Source organism: Jaculus jaculus, chromosome 2 (assembly GCF_020740685.1).
Source record: "Jaculus jaculus isolate mJacJac1 chromosome 2, mJacJac1.mat.Y.cur, whole genome shotgun sequence".
NCBI classification, from domain to species: Eukaryota; Metazoa; Chordata; class Mammalia; order Rodentia; family Dipodidae; genus Jaculus; species Jaculus jaculus.
In genome coordinates this window covers 176,004,743-176,017,741 of record NC_059103.1, presented here as the reverse complement: position 1 = coordinate 176,017,741, position 12,999 = coordinate 176,004,743, and the positions used below count along the sequence as shown (strand labels likewise).

Sequence of the window (12,999 nt, the reverse complement as noted above, 5' to 3'; positions counted from 1 at the left end):
AACTGCAGAATGCATGTCCCATATACTTCAACAAGGAGGGGCTAAGGGGAGGGGGAAGGTAATGGATGAGCCTAATAATGGTATCAAATTGACTGTATTTGCTGACTACAAAACTAATTAACAAAAAAAATATATAAATAAATAAAAAGTACAAAGTCCAAAGGATTCAAAGATCTTAATGTGAAAAATGAAGCTGTAAAGCCAATGGAAGAGTAGCATCTCCTTAAGTAATCATGACAAAAAAGGGATTCCTTAAGCACCATACAAAATCACAAATGATAAATTATATTGATGAACTCAATTATATAAACTATGAAACATCTACAGAAAAAATAATAAAAGCAAAATTAATGTGCAAAGGATTGGCTAGGAAGAGTAAAGTATTAGTATTTTTAATATTTTTAAAACTCACCAAAATCAATAACAAAAATATGTTTTGAGTGAGAAACTGGGCTGGGAAAAGAAATTGCATAAAAAGGCACAGAAGAGAAGATAGTCACTTATGGCAACACTTGATCATATAAGTGACATTTTTTTTAATTTTTTATTTATTTATTTGACAGACACAGAGAGAAAGACAGATAGAGGGAGAGAGAGAGAATGGGCGCGCCAGGGCTTCCAGCCTCTGCAAATGAACTCCAGACGCTTGCGCCCCCTTGTGCATCTGGCTAACGTGGAACCTGGGGAACCGAGCCTCGAACCGGGGTCCTTAGGCTTCACAGGCAAGCACTTAACCGCTAAGCCATCTCTGCAGCCCAATAAGTGACATTTTTCAAAATAGGCTATCATATTCTGCCTCATACAACTGATGAATCTTAATGACATTACAAGGAACATGTCAGTTGCTCAGGTTTGATAGCAGCCTGCAAATCAGCTGAGGTTGTGCCCAAGGTCCCAGTTTCTCAAGCAGCCACCACAACATATAACACCAGTCACCAACACAGAGGGAAAGAGAGATCTTAAGGGTTTTTCTTCAGCTAATAGCACTCTGGCCAAAAGTACTTTTACCCAGCAAACCAGAATGTGTGCATCCAGGCATATTTGTTGTACAAACAAAATGGTTAACATTCTAATTGTCAAGAAAATTAATACTGAAAATGAGGAGGAACCACGGGCTAACGGAGAGTACTGTGTAGGAGTGTCTATTTAAAGAGCACTTTAAAAAAAAAATTGTTTATTTATCTACAAATTATACAAAGACAACTGAAGTAATCTGAACACCCATTTCTCTTATATTTTTGAAAACAGAGTACCCAACCTGACTAAATAGAGCAAAAAAGAAAGGGCCTAGTTAGGATTTCCAAGACCAAAAGCAGGCTGACAGCTACATTGTAGATAGCTGTTCAGCATGTGTTTTGAGGGTACTGTCACTAAGGGGGAGTCCCTGCTCTAAAGGACATGCATATCAGTGAAAGCAGACAGACTGACACCTAGATAAGCTCTCCTGGACAGAAGGCCCAGGAAAACAAGTGACGTCAGGCATTCTACCCTCCCAACATCACCACCACACTCCTTCCCATGAGGACTTTACGCGATGCCAGGTCAATTCGAGGAAATAATCAAGATAAAGTAGAGAAATTCTTGTTGGCTTAGTCAATGTGAGTAATTTAGGCATGAAAAACCACCGCTCTAAAGACAACCTTTACATTGGTACCATGCATACCACGACACCAGGTAATACTTAAGGACCTTTGAAGAGAAGAAAAATCCATTATTTCTTCTCTTTCTTGAGAGCTGTTTTTCTTTTTCTTTTTTTTTTTTTTTTTTTTTTTTCCCCTCCTCCTCTGGAAGGTTTGAAGTATTTTGCTTCCATCTGAGCCAGAAAATTGTCCATTTCCTTTTGCCGATCCCTATGTCTGTTCTGAATAACTGCTTTCAAGTTATCCAGTCCTTCGCTGAATCCCAACTCTTTCCGAACCAATTCTGCTTCTTTAGCCTCTTCCTGAGCCCCCCTTTTCCTTGCGCTTATCTTTTGCTTTGACTCACTGACAAAGTCATTATAGGACCGGACCTCTCCCGAGTCGATGGCTTCTTGAATGATGCTCCTTACCCTGGGTTCTTCTGAGTTCTGCAAACAAAGCTCAGAATCCATGATCTGGTCCATGTCGCCCTTGAAGTCCAGATAGGCCTGTTTAACATCAGCCAGCTCGTGTTCAGAATCTTTGTATGTCTTTTCAAAATCCTGGATGTCTTCTAGTGATATCTTTTTAAAGAGCAACCTCCAATACTCCTCCCAGTCCCGGGCTTGGTTGGGCCCCGCAGCGTCCTCGTCCACTGTCCCCTGCTCATCATACAGGGCTGCTCCTTGTCGCTGAGAACCTCATAGACTCTCCCCAGGATCTGGAAGCGGCGGGTGGCGTCCTCCTTGTGGATGTCGTCCACTCAGTCTGGGTGCACTTACAGGGACACCTTGGGGTAGCCCCGCCTCACCTGGCCGTTGGAGGCCAACGCTGCATGCCCAGCACCCGGTAGAGGTCGGCGGTACCGAACACTTGCTCGGCACGGCTCGAGCAGCCCCATACTGGCCCTCCGGGGCCGGCTCAGCGCAGGCCCGCGCTCGCTGCCGCACAGCCTGGTCAGGCCCGCCGCCTTCCCCCGCTTGAAGAGCACTTTGACGGTACCTAACGGTAAAAATGTACATTGCACCCAGATTAATGCTTAGAAATTCTACATCTTGCTGGTATGGTGGAACGCACTTTTAATTCCAGCACACAGGAGGCAGAGGTAGGAGCATCATTGTGAGTTTGAGGCCTCTCTGAGACTATATAGTAAATTCCAGGTCAGTCTGGGCTAGAGAGAAACCCTACCTGTATTTTTTTTTTTTAAAGAATGAAAACTAAAGAAATTCTACAGCTAAAAGTATACACACAACCTGCAGATATTTGTATAAAGTTATAGGGAGATTGCTACATAGTTAAATCTTGAAAATATCTTAACTAATGGCTTAACAACAATAATTTCTGTAATACTCTGTTAAAATATTATTCAATGCTAAAATAAATTGCATTTATCAATAAAAATTTCAAACCCTTGGCCTGGCTTAGTGGTACATGCCTTTAATCCCAGCATTCGGGAGACAGAGGTAGGATTACCGTGAATTCAAGGCCACCCTGACACTACATAGTGAATTATAGGTCAGCCTGTGATAGAGTGAGACCCTACCTCGAAAAACAAAAAGAAAAAAATTCAAACCCTCAGCACTGTATTTAAAGAAGAACAAAGAACTGGTGTGGTGTGGTGATGTACCTCTTAACCTCAACTCAAGAGTCTGAAATAGGAAGGCTTGCATAGAGAACCTAAGTCTCAAAAAAAAAAAAAGCAAAGAGCACAGTTCTATCTTTCTTCTCATCTGGTAGCAATCATGTAAATTTCAAAATATATGCTATATAGTTAACAAATATATTTGTGTTAATAGGTAAAATTCTGATCTAAAGATACACTGGGTAAGAAAGGGATACTCAAGAGGAAAGTATGACTTTATAACATGATCTGCACTATTTCTATTCTTTTATCTATTTAGCTCCTAAATATGTCCTAAAGCAAATATGACTTATGGTCAATATTCATATGCATGAGGGTGGCATTAAAACTATATTCTATAATTATTGGTTTTGCTTGGATGTTTAGATTTCATTCAAGTATTTTAGTTTTGGGTTATGGCTTTTACATTTTAAAGTTAAAAAAAAAAAACCCACAGGATAATAAAGATAAAAATCCCATTTTCAGGGACAAGAGAAGACAAACATTACATAAAGAAAGTAGACATTAGAAAGGAAGAGTCTTGGCAGATGAAACCAAATCACTCAGACACAAGTGCTGAGAACTATCTGAGACAATTCCTGCTACAATTATAACTCCTTTGTAATTAGCATAATTTTATCACCTGCCACTTTATCTCAATCCATCAAAATATGGCACCATAGAATGTTCTGGATGCTTAGATTTTGGGAATTGACCTTGAACAAAGGCCACAACCATGAAAATCAAATGCAATTATAAACTCCGTGGTAGTTAACAGTATGCTGTGTGCAGCCCTGACGCTTGCAGGATGAATCTACCATGCCACTTCATGGCTGAGCAATTTTAAGATGGCTTTTTGCCCTTTTGTAGCCTTCTTTTCATCATGCTATAGTACTTGTATATTATTACTATTATATGTGGATAATAGTATTTTCTGATTTATAGTATTGTACAAATTAAATTTAATTATGCATTTAAAGCTTCTAGCACAGTACCTTGCTCAAAGGTAATAGCTCAGAAGCAGTGGTTATTTGACGACATTTAGTGAAAGCACAGTCCTTGCCTACATTATAATATTTTGTTTGCTTTCACTTAATTTGAGAACACAGCCAACACTAAGCAGGCAGTGTTTGCAAACATTTTTGGTTTCTTTTCTTTTTTTAATTTTGTTTTTGTTTATTTATTTGAGAGTGACAGACAGAGAGAAAGAGGGAGAGAGGGAGAGAGAGAGAGAGAGAGAGAGAGAGAGAGAGAGAGAGAGAGAGAGAGAGGGAGAGAGAGGGAGAGAATGGGCACTCCAGGGCTTCCAGCCACTGCAAATGAACTCCAGACACATGTTACCCCTTGTGCATCTGACTAACGTGGGTCCTGGGGAATCTAGCCTCGAGCCAGGGTCCTTTGGCTTCACAGGCAACAGCTTAAACGCTAAGCCATCTCTCCAGCCCCCATTTTTAGTTTCTTGTATGTACCATTGATTTGTACAGGCATGTGTGATTGTAGATTGGTCTGCCTGATGAACATGCCTTTTATTAGCAGTTTCCCCTCATGATCACAGGTGAGTGGTCAGTCTATAAGGTTTCAGAAGGAGCAGCCATGGAGGAACAAGGTGACTCTACCCTGTGGTTATAGATGAATAGTATATCAAAGTAGAATAAGGCAGAAGATAAAGAAGAATGAAGCAAACACTCAGAAAATGGAAAGATGGTTTTTTTGGTTTATTTTGTTTTTTTTTCTTTAAATTTTATTTATTTATTTGAGAGCGACAGACACAGAGAGAAAGACAGATAGAGGGAGAGAGAGAGAATGGGCGTGCCAGGGCTTCCAGCCTCTGCAAACGAACTCCAGACGTGTGCACCCCCTTGTGCATCTGGCTAACGTGGGACCTGGGGAACCAAGCCTCGAACCGGGGTCCTTAGGCTTCACAGGCAAGTGCTTAACTGCTAAGCCATCTCTCCAGCCCAAAGATGGGTTTTAGGGCACATGTGTCGAGGGCAGAGGACAACAGGTTGTCTGTGGTCCTCCTCCATCTTCTTTGAGATAGGGTCTTTTGCTACTGCAAATGATCACCAGTCTTGATGGTCATCAAACTTTGAATTCTCCTGAGTTTGCCTTCCGTGATTCTACGCATATTGAGATCACAGATGCATGCTCCACTTTGCATCAGGACAACACATAGATGTTGAGGAATAGCAAGCCCCTTCCACCACTGAACCAAGCCCCAAGTTTTGAGTTTCTGAGTGCATCATATTTCTTGGGTTCAGCTGCATTCTTGTGTGAGTTTTCTGTGAAATTCAAAATTCCCTGCATTAATTTATGGTTTGCTTATATTTTTTTAGCTGAATTTGCATTACCTATCACCCAAAAAGTTCTGGTTAATATAAAGTGAATACAGCCCAGACAATTATAGCTACTTTCCTATTCCCTATAGACTACAAGTAATAAAGACACTTGGCTCACCACTCAAGAAAATAAATTGATAAAAAAATATAATTTATTTGAAAAGCTTATATTATAGACACATCTCATGAATTTAAACATAATGATCATATACCTGATGCTTTGGAGCTTTAAGAGGAAAATCAGGACACAACTAAATGACTGAAATATTTGCCTGGGTTCATCACCTCATCCCATTGTTTATTTAGACATCATGAAAACACTTTCAAAATAAGACAGAGTTCTCTACATGGGAAAAAAAAGTAACAGAAAAAAAATGACATGACTTGGCCTAAATACAGTTAAATAATACAAGGAGACAGAATGCAAATGAATATATTTTGTGTGAGGAATAGATAGGCTGCTAATTGCGTTCACTTATTATCATAGAAATGACATGTTCTCAGCTTTAGTTATATGCCGCCACAGTTAATAATTGAAACACAAACACATGAAACAGTAATTTAGTGGCAGACTTTGTAATTACAAAAGTATAGTAAGGGTTTGTTTTGTAAACATACATGAAACTCCTTTGTACACAGTGTAATTAGTATGAACATAAAAATGTAAGAAAAGCTTAAAGAAGTAATTTGGCTATATTCTTACTACAGGGGAAATCATCAAAATAAAGACATGTGAGGATTTGTCGAATCAAAATTTTTTTTAAATTTCATACTTGTGACAACTAAACTATTTAAAAGGTCTTAAAGGTAGTAGGTATGTTTTGAAATATTCTCCTTATCCTTACTTTTATTTTTATTTATTCTTTAAATTTTTAATATTTTTTATTAATTAGAAACTTTTATGTGGATAAATCATATTTTGGTCCCATTCTCTTCCTTCTTGCCTCCATTGTGCTAAGGGTCTTTCACAGTAGGGTTACTGGTATCCACCATAGGGTTGTGGGTTATGAGCTGTGCTTTTGACATAAGAAGTCTGAATCTGTTTGTCATCGTCTAGACTTGTAGTATCTGATGGTATTTGGATGATATTTTAACTCTTTGGGGAGGGTGGCAGGGCAATGTAATGTCTAAGACTGACAGTTTTAAAACCTTGCTCGGCCATTGACTAATCCTGAGCAAAATCCTTTCTCTTTTGAACTTTGCTTTCTTCAAAGAGACAACTAAAATGATTCATCTGGATAATGTATACCTCTGGGGAAAAACTGTGGAATTTGCTCCCTCAAGTATATTAAAATAAATAGCTATGAGGTACAGATTTCCTTCTGGGAACCTTTATGTCTAGGCTACAGAAAACAAGGCTCAAGTAATGTGTAACTGAAATGCATTCAATATCTGTATTCAAGTCTTTATAAACTGAAATGATCACAGGGTATATGCCATACATTTAATTTCACTAGGATCTCTGCAAAAATTCTTGTCCATCATCTCACTATTGAAAACAACTTCATCAAATTATCATGTTTCCCTTCTTTTGTTTTAATATTTTTATTTACTTATTTGAGAGACAGAAAGAGGCAGAGAATGAGAAAGAGAATGGGCATGCCAAGGCCTCCAGCTGCTACAAATTAACTCCAGATGCATGTACCACCTTGTGTATCTGGCTTATGGTCCTGAGGAATTGAACCTGGGTTCTTTGGCTTTGTAGACCAGTGCCTTAACTCCCAAGCCAACTTTCCAGCCCCATGTTTCCTTTCTTTATAGATGAAGTCCATACAACTCAAAAAAGCTGAGGAATGTATCCATAGTCCAACATAGTAACTCTTCAAGCTAGAATTTTGAAACCAGAATATTTGGAAACCAAACAATCAAGTCTACTCCTTTAATGTAAGCTGTAATCACTTTTGAGCACATTCCTGTGCCAACTATTAAAAAGTATGTTCATTTTCATATAAAACAGTATGATCTGAACTAGTCATATTTGTCCTCAAAATAATAAATTATATTACTTAATATTTATATTTGTTTTCATTGCCTGTGACCTAAAGGACAAATAGTCTATTTTTTTTTTTAAATACAAGCCCAAATACTTAGTCCTGTAGTCTTAGGTTTACAGTTAAGCATATAGAGGATGAGGGCTTGAGGAGACAGCTCAGTCAGTAATGTGATTGCCATGCAAGTATGACACCTGAGATTGGATCCCCAGCACAAATATAAAATATTGGAAGTGGCAGTGGACACCTGTAATTCCAGTGTTGGGGAGATGAAGCCCAAGGATCCTGGAGTTCGTTGGCAGATATTCTAACCAAACTGTTAAATTACAGGTTAAGTGAGAGAGCCTGTCTCAAAAAATAAGAAAAGAAGTCATTGAACAAGATACTCATATCACACCAAAATGTGCACACACACCCACAAATATGTGTAGCCACATACATGCAAATATACCACACAAAGATTGTAGAGGACAGGCAGACATCAGGATAATAGTTACAAAAAAAAAAAAAAAAAGTTGCTAGCCTGCCCTTGCTGTACAGGAAGAGACAAGGTTGAACTGTGTTAGCCCTACTTTAGGCCACAAAGTCCATAAGGCAAGCCTAACAAACAACACAGGAATCAAAGTTTCAGCAGCCTGTGTCCCACATGTGGGTTATCTTGGGAGGAGAATACACAGAAAAGGAAAACCATCAAGAAAGATAGATGAATGTTCAGCTAATCCAAGCAGAGCACACTATTATTTTTTGACAGAGATGAATATTAGCAAAGGAATATTTGGGGAACTTGAAAAACTCTTCATTTTCTTTGGTGGGCACATGTGCTCATCTTAATGTAAAAAGCACAGAAATCCCTATCTCCCAGCTCTACGTTTCTGAACAGGCTCAACAAAGGGTTCACTCAGATGAAACATCAGTTAGCGTTTGCTTTCACTGGGAATGTGCTTATTAACTGTTGTTCAAATAGTTTGTAGACATAACAGTCCTTGGAGTGAATGTGGCTTTGTATTTACAAGGTAGTCATTTGTTGTTATTTATAGTTCTTTAATTTTCACCTTTTTACATTTAAATTTTCTTCCATAGGTTATGATTAAAATGGGCACTACTTAAGACAGGGAAAAACTCCCTTTAATGTGCATTTTTCCATGAAGGTTTTCAAGCTTCAGAACAAATCCAAGGGTGTCTAATTTGTTCCTTTGTCCGTCATATGAGCGCACCTACAAGTTGTTCCTCCCTGCCAAACAAACAATCACGTAATTGTTATAGGAAGCTAAGACAGGATCCTCTTTCGGCAGAGGTCATCATTTTAGATGGCTGTTTCTTTCATCTGATGGTTAAAATTACTCAAAATCAGAGAAGTAAAGAGAAGCAACATTTATTTAATGTATTAATAGTGCATGACTCTCCTCTGGCTGATAGCTCATTTTCATATGTAAATCTTAAGCTAGTACTGTTGGAATTATCAATTATCGTGGAGCACTGCATAGCATAGTTAACAGGTTAGCTCCAAAACTCTACCACTTACGAGGAATACAACTCTCAACATGTTCCTTAAATTTACTGTGTCTCAATTTCTTTATACTAAACAAATAAAGAACACGAGTATATTAAGTAAGCTGAATAAAACTGAATTGAGGAATGTAAGTGGAGCTCTTAGCCCAGTGCCTATTATACTTATCATTACTACTTTTCATTTCTCAGATATGAAAACTGAGGTTCAAGACTCCACCAAGCCATTGAATAGTAGCATAATATTTAAAACTGAGTCTGTACTCTCCAAATGACCATTTCTCACAGTACATTTTAGTAGAATTACTGGTGACTAGCTGGGCGTAACACGATGAAGAACAAGACACACAAATGCAGGCAGACACATAAATTTGAATTTTATTTCTTGCCCAGTATCTTCATTTGAGAAGTGTCAATGGCTTGGGACTTCAATAATCTGTCAGCAAACTTCTCTCCACAGGGTTACCAGACAGTAGAGGTGTTGTCGGTAAGTGTGGACCCATTGTGAACTCTGAACACAGATGTAAGATGAACGTAGAGATAAAAACTTGGGTCTTTTCCCTAGAATCGACTGTGCCATGTTCAAACCTGATGAGTCAGGTTGCTGTTGTTACAAGCACTAGGAGTTTATTCAAATAACCATGTTCCTGAAAGTACTTGATTGTGAAAAAGAAAAGAAAAAAAGGCCTACACACTCAGTAATTTTGTGAAAGTACAGAGTTAAGGACGGAAATAACACATTCCTTTCATGTGCTTCCCCAAGACACTACTCTATTTTACTGGATGAGAAAATAACTCATCCTTAACCAACTCAGAACCCATCGTTAAAACAGCTGGTAGTATTCAATGTTGCTGAAAAATGCTAGTATGCAAAAAAATAAGGGGAGAGCATTAAAAAGTCCACTCTTACTGGAGAAGCCAAGTCTAGTAAAAGGCAGTACCTCCCTCTTGGGGTGTCTGCACACCATCCATGTCAGAGTGATTTTTACATTATATCCTTATTCTGCTCTTTAGTCTCAATTTGGACCAAAAAGCAGGATTTGGGAAAACCCCAAATATGTCATTTGAATCTAGGAGTAACATTTCTGGAAAGGCTGATGTTGCCTATTTATTGTCTAAAATTTTTGAGTAATTAAAGACTTTAGAAACCAATTTGATATAAAAAATAAATCATCTGGCTATTTTTCAAGATAATAACAGAACCATTCCCATGATGCCATCATTACTTTTGGAGTTTCTGCCTGGAATTTATAGTTAAGTCCATGCACACCAATATCGCCCTCTACTGTCTAGTAGCACTGTGGAAAGAAGTATGGTCACAGATTTTTTTTTTATTAGTTATGTACACAGTGTGTATACAGTTATGTTGATACCATCCTTAGCCTCCTCCCTGTCCTCCCCCCTTCACAGGGATCCTCCTGTTTGGGAAATATGGGTCATGCATTGTGGGGTTAGCCATCAGTTATGGGTAAGAGGCATAATGACCCAAGGTGTGCCTCTAACAATCTTTCTGCCCCCTCTTCAACAAATTTCCATGAGCCATGTTGGGCTCATTTTAGGTCTGCTTCAGTGACGAGGCCTTGGGATCCTCTGTGTCTCTGGATGTCTGGTTTGGTAGTAGCTGAGTGTTCTCTGTGTCTATCTCCTTCACCCTTGGGCTGGTGCCAGGTCCACCAAGAAAACAGTACTCTTACTCATCTCCCCCAATTACTCTTGGTTTCAGCTGGGGCCCTGTTGATGTGTGATGGGCTGATTCCTTCCTCAGGATCTGCATCCATCTGAAAAAGAGAAGCAAATTCTCCAATGGAGAGTGAAGTTAGCACCAGATAAATGAGATAACCATTGTTACTTTAGAGAGATTTTATTAGGTGTAGTCCCTCTTACAGCCTCTGACTGGAGGGAACTTGATAATGTAGAGCAGGCTCCCTTTTTTGGATATGGTTCTGACTTGTTTCCCAGCTCCAACTATGGTTCCAAATTCCTTCATAGATTCTAGCAAACTTTAATTGAGGTCAATTTTAAATCTTTGCTTAGATATACATTTCATGTATGTTAAATATGAATTTCTTGAATGAGGGGAAACTGAGGTACATAAACAAAGCACAGGATACACAGATGGCAAGCTAGAATATCATCATACTTCCTTGAGAGTATTTCATTACCTTCACACTATGGATGATAAAAATGAAGTGTGGGCTACAGAAATGGCTTAGTGGTTAAGTGTGCTTCTAAGAATGAGGACCTGAGGGGGCTTGAGATTGCCTGAGTTCAAAATTTTCAGATCCCATATAAAATAGCTGAACATGGCTATGCACGTCTGAAAATCCAGTACCCACACAAGGGAGCAAAAACAAGTATCTTTGGAGCCCCACAAGCTCTGGTATTAATAAAAGGAGACTCTGTGGCTTAAAAACAGGCTGAAGAGCAATGGAGTTGGACACCTGACAATCTAATCAGGCCACTGCAAGAAAGTGACCTGCATTGAAGGTGGGTACATAGGATGCTTCAAGGGCATGCACACACACACACACACACACACACACATACACATGCATGCACTCACACACATACACACACACACACACACATGTCTACACACATGCATGCATGCATGCATACAGCCCAAATGCAAGCACACAAGTCAAAAACAAAAGAAAATAAACTGAGGTATTCTAGCATTTTATAACTTGTATCCAGGTTATAGGATTCATCATTAGAATCAGCCTCCATGACTCAAAGCTCCCAGCCTGAAGATGTGTTTATGTTTCTTATTTTTTCCCATCACGTCGGTTTATCACAAGCTCTACAGAGCGCCAACAAGCAACAAACACAGACTAGGAGAGGGTCTGGTCAGTAGATTCTCTTGCTCAAACACAGATAGACAGAGCTGCTGTCCTAACATGGTAGCCAGAAAAGACACTGGTGACAAGGGAATAAAGGAGGTGCCCATTTCTAGAAGTTAAGGTAGAGTGAGAAACAGTCCCCAGCCTCAGATCCCCTCACCCCTAAAGAAAAGCAGTGCTGGCTCAATGACAGGGGGTCCTGGTGACCTTCACCTTCACCTATACCCTTCTGCCTCGTCACCAGTAAAGCCAGGATCTGGGGAATATGATTGGGGCAACCTTGCATAATTGGGATTTCCTGTAAAATTGGAACATTTTTCATATTAAACACTATCTTCAAAATCCTAGGGCAATGTTCCAAGAGCTTTGATTCACCCTGAAATGATTTGGTTTTCAGAATGTTTCAATTTCTGGATTTAGCAAGTCTGAGCTGTGGTGCAGAAAAAAAAAATAATATATTTTGAAAAATCATTGAAGCTCAGGGCTCAAAAAAAGCCATATGGCCAACTAGAAATTGCAGAATATTCCCTTTTATTTTCTGTTCTAGCACTAGGATTGCTGCATGATGTGTATTCAAACAAAAAGATGGCAAATAACAACATACCAAAAAATAAAGATATAAAGCTCCAGTCTTTTCACCTATGTCATCTTTAAGTGAAGATGAGCCTGCTGCTTTGATCAAGACCATCTTCTGCCGGATGTACAGGGTCTGCATTCTCACTGTGCTTTCTAGCCTATATGGAGCAGTCCAGGCATATACCAAGTGTGCATTAAATGCTGGTCATTCTTTTTACTAACAAGATAAGAAAACACTTTCATAGTCTTTTGCAGCAGAGAAATATCGATTTGTTTCTGACAAACCAATAAAGAAGAAGTATGTTTCTCCTTTATTTAGGGGACCGATTTTAAGCTCTGTAATGACAGTGTGAATTGGCTTTACTTATTAATTCAAATTTCACTTTTCCAAATTGTCATCAATTCATTACCATTACGTTGTATCAACCAATTTCTAAAGTACTTTTCTTAAAAAAAAAAACAAAATCTAATCTGTGACTCAAACATAGGCCATAGGTATTAGAA

At 38.8% G+C, this 12,999-nt stretch overlaps 1 pseudogene; it reads right to left on the bottom strand.

The window, feature by feature from the left end:
* Positions 1-1,780: 1,780 nt before the first annotated feature.
* LOC101606167 lies at positions 1,781-12,634 on the bottom strand (annotated as a pseudogene).
* Between the last annotated feature and the right edge of the window lie 365 nt (positions 12,635-12,999).